The sequence below is a fragment of the Temnothorax curvispinosus genome, unplaced genomic scaffold (genome assembly GCF_003070985.1).
Source record: "Temnothorax curvispinosus isolate PA1 unplaced genomic scaffold, ASM307098v1 QBEX01011845.1, whole genome shotgun sequence".
NCBI lineage: Eukaryota > Metazoa > Arthropoda > Insecta > Hymenoptera > Formicidae > Temnothorax > Temnothorax curvispinosus.
In genome coordinates this window covers 19,777-24,720 of record NW_020221625.1, presented here as the reverse complement: position 1 = coordinate 24,720, position 4,944 = coordinate 19,777, and positions in this window count along the sequence as shown.

Below are 4,944 nucleotides of genomic sequence, written 5' to 3'. Positions count from 1 at the left end.
CAAACCCGACGGTACAGTCGATGGTAAACGGAGGAAGTTGGTAACGGAGGCAGGCAAAAGTGTTAGGTTTAAAGAAGAGGTGGATGAGAAAACTATAATATAAATATGCTGAGGAAGGAAATTAATGAGGTCAGGGAACAATCTAATGAGAGAATTTCGAAGTGTGTGAGTAAAATAGAGGAAGTAAAAGAAAATTTTGAACAATATAAAAAAGAATGTAAAAAAAGAGAGGAAGGCTTGGAGGAGAGGCTAAAGGAGATAGAACGTAGGTTAATAGATTTGGAAAATAGGTGGATTGGCTGGCTGGAGCGTAATGAAAAAGGGATGGATAAAAATAAAGAGATAGATTCAACCGGGGAAAGTGAAGGGGAGAAAAGTTTAAGTGAAAGCAGAGAGCCTAGAAGTTTAAGAGGGAGTAGTTGCGTAGGCTCCTTTATGAGCGAGGATAGGTTAAGTTATCGTAAGGTAGGTAAATTGAAGAGATGGATAAAAGATAAGAAAAAAGAGGATAGGGGGAATAATGTAGTAATAAAAGAATTGAGGTTGGATAACGAAATTGCAAACTGGAAGGTATGGGTGCAAAATTTTTTATTAGAAAAGCTAGATGTGAAATGCTTGGTCAGTAATGTCAGGAAAAGTGGGATGGTTATTATTGTAAAACTAGAGTATGAGGATAAAAGTGACCCTGCATAAAACGTCTTATTCAAAAATATTGTTTCGCATTCACGAGATTTTGTCATGAATTCTGCTTTGCTACAATTTCGGATTGGATCACGGGTCAATACTTTTCAGTGCGATACTGGGAATAGAACGTGAAAATCTTGTATGCCTCTGAATTCAAAAACAATTAGCAGAAGAAGTGAATCCTTTTTAATGCGAGAATTCGCATTTGTTTGAAGGTTATCGATTGCGATTGAATGCGAGGAATATTTTAAGCTAAGTGAATTCTTGCGAACCAATACTTTTCAATCCCTTTCTTCGCATCAGAAAGCAGAATTTAAATTAATTCTTTTTAATCCGACATTTTATGCAGGGCTGGAGGGTGGAAAGAGTGGAGCTGATTAAAGTCAAGGGAGGAAGGTTTCATTTTGTCTGAAATAACTAAGGGAGGATTAATAAATATAATATCGGTGTATGTTTGAAATGCGATGAGATAATGAGGAGAGAAAGGTGAATGTTGCCATCTATGACATTTCATAGAAAGTACTAGCGATTTTGTAAACTCACTTCCGTTGACGGATCTAGTTTCCCTAGAAAATTTGTATAGCGTAAAGCGCTAGAGGCGCGACGTATCGGTATTCAATTATTCATGTAATTGCCACGTGAGGAAGAAAGCGCGCGTGCATATACAAGCTTGCGGCCCGGGCAACCCGCGTTATTTGTTTCTTGTTTGTCATTCAGTCAAGACATGTATCTGGCCTTCTGCCGTATAATCTGAATACGTAGTGATATTGTAATACGGATCTTTCTGAACGGCGACTTGTGATACTCTCTGGAGGAAAAGAGGTACTAGAGGATTCGAAGGGCTTTAATTAGCACACGGCAGGACTGTGGGCGGTCTCATTCTCGGACGTATGAGAGATCGACGCCATTGCTCCGTTTCTTGATGATGACGGCATGATTTGGAGAGATGACCAGGGAACGACATGTTATGGGCATTGTCCGTTCAGATCTCTTTTAGAAGTGCATCCACACACGGTAGACACCAGTATACAGGTAACTCTTAGATTTTTTATTAAGAATCATTGATCCTCATAAACAGTATCGGTTACGATCATTGATTCCAGAAATCTCGAGAGATCTACCGTTCAGTAAAAGACATATGAAAGGCTTCCGCACTCAGCGAAGCATTTTGTTGACGGGAACGATAATCGTTCTTCTCACTTGAGTACTCAAGTTATTTGTTTTCGCCAAATATTGGCCAAATATTATAATTTATGCAAGTTTGCGATATGTTTAATTCTATTTTCTTTGGTAATTAATTTCTCATATTTCTTGATACATATTTGCGATGAGATTCATTTGTTAAATTAATACGAATTATAATGCGTCAAATGTTCGATATAAGATTTATATTGCTTCAATTGTTCTAAACAAGATTCGTCAAAGAATTCAACACTCATTTACTCAGAAATTGTAATTAAAGGTGCGATACACAATTACATTCTTGCTTTGTATTATACATCGATTTATGCGAAATACTTTAAAACTTTCTTTACGTTTTCACGAATTGATGTTGGATTAATGCGTTTAATAAAGGTTTAATTTTCCTTTTAATTTCACGGAATAAGTTCCATTTACTATTCATAAGAAAAGTATTCAAGGTCATCTTTGATGATACTTTTCTTCTTGTATATTTATATTTCCTTGATCTAAGATATTCTATTCCTTAATATAGATTATCATTCAACGCATTATTCTACTTATAAATTATTGTGCTAATATTTGCATGATTATTTTGGTTATTTATTGATTATGGTATTATGTTTTGTCATGTCTAATGGTCTTTTCAGTGATTAAAACGATTTAAAGATATATTCGAAGCTCTCATACAAATATTAATTCTTTCTTTAAAATTACTTTGTAATATATATTATTATTTTCCGTCTCAAGTTTCAAACGGAGGGCATACCTTCAACTAATGTTTACATTCCTTTCATTGAATGGACTATTACAATGTGAATTGTATTATCATGTCTTGATTTATGTGATTATTGACTTTTGCCATACTAGATTATGAATATGTTTTGAAATTACTCTGCTATATTCTCTAAATATATCTTATTATATTTGTCAACAATTCAAACTCAGTGTTTCCTTCACCGCCATAGCCCACAATCTATACGGGTCGTGTACAGTGTACAATACGGAAGGTTGGAGCAGTATGGAAGAGATTTTGGATAAGTGGCTGGAAAATAAAGATAGAGAACGTACATTTATTGGTGGGGATTTTAATATTAGAATTGGTGAGTTAGGGGGAGGGGAAGAAGAGGAAGGAGGTTTGGAAAGGAAAAGCAAGGATAAAACTATAAGTAATGGAGGCAGGAATGTGGTGGAGTGGGTACAAAATAAGGGATGGTACATCTTGAATGGTTCGACTAAAGGTGACTTGGAAGGGGAAGGAGATGAGCACAAAAATCTCATTGTGCATATTTCAAAAGCACATAAATTAAGGAACATTTTAAGTCAAAAACCAAATTGCTATTTGTATTTTAACTTTACTCTTGTACATATGGGATGCTCACGTCCAGGTCGGCTGAAGGGGATGAGCATGGAAATCTCATTGTACATATTTTAAAAGCACATAAATTGTGGAACATTTTAAGACTAAACCCAATTCGCTATCTGTATTTTAACTGGTACTTTGTACGTATGGGATACACACGTATGGGTCGGCCGAAGGGGATAAGCATGGAAATCTCATTGTACATATTTCGGGAGCACATAAATTGAGGAACATTTTAAGACTAAAACCAATTCGCTATCTGTATTTTAACTGGTACTTTACTCTTGTACGTATGGGATGCTTTTCGGGTCGGCTGAAGGAGATGAGCATGGAAATCTCATTGTGCATATTTCGAGAACACATTAATCGAGAAACATTTTAAGACAAGAATTATTTCGTTTTCTGTATTTTAACCCATTGGCTGTGTAAGAGAATTTTACTATTTGGGCAAAAGTGTGTTGAAAAAAGTTTATCGGATTATTATGAAACTTGATACCCTTATGTTTTTTGGGTCTCTGAATTCGAATATGATGTCAGATTTACAAAATTCTAAATGGCGGGTCCAATATGGCGGATTAAAATTACAAAAAATGGTCTAATTTTTATGAAATTTGGTACCCTTATGTTTTTTGGGTCTCTAAATCCAAATATGATGACGATTCAGAGACCCAAAAAACTTAAGGGTACCAAATTTCATGAAAATCAGACCATTTTTTGTAATTTTGATTTGCCATATTGGATCCGCCATTTTGAATTTTGAAAATCTGACATCATATTCGGATTCAGATACCCAAAAAACATAAGACTACACAATTTCATGTAAATCTACCAACTTTTTTATTTTTGATCTGTCATATTGGATCCGCTATTTTAAATTTTGAAAATCTAACTTCATATTCGGATTCAGAGACCCAAAAAACATAGGGTACCAATAAGGGTACCAAATTTCATGAAAATTAGACCTTTTTTGTAATTTTGATCCGCCATATTGGATTCGCCATTTTGAATTTTGTACATCTGACTTTGGATTCGTAATCAGCAACCCCAGAAACCCCCGAGTAACAAGTTTCAAGCAAATTCAAAAAGTTTTACTTTGTTTTTTCTACGTTGCGGCTATAGCCGTCATATACACACTCTTGGCCACTTTTGTTTTTGCGGCTATAGCCGTCATACACAGTCAACGAGCTGATACTTTATTCTTATATCAGTAGTATGTACATAGATCTTTTTTTGTGTATATTTTTTAAACTATTATAGATAGACTAATTTTGTTTGAGGCACTTGAAAGCACATAAAAAGCACATAATTCTAGCATATTGAGTTTTTTATTTTACATGTAATTTTAATGAATAGGGATGCTAGCTTACATCAAGCCAACATCCTTACTTTCAATTGCGATTTCCCATAAAACTGCTCAAGTACAAAAATCGTGAATAGAGCACATAATTAGCACATAAAGAGCACTTAATTTTGGCATATGTGTAATTCCGGTTTTTTGTGGGAGGGATGCTAACTTAACAGACATGAGATGCTGACATATACATAGGGAGAGTCCGAAAGAGTTGAACCACGTTTTACTTAAAGGTCCATAAAATTTAGTGTAATTGACCTATAGATTTTTTTTATGTCAAAGTAAAGCTTTATTATATGGCTACAATTTGTGGATTTAATAATTTCAATACGTTTATAAACGTAAATGTTATATTAAATTAAAAAAA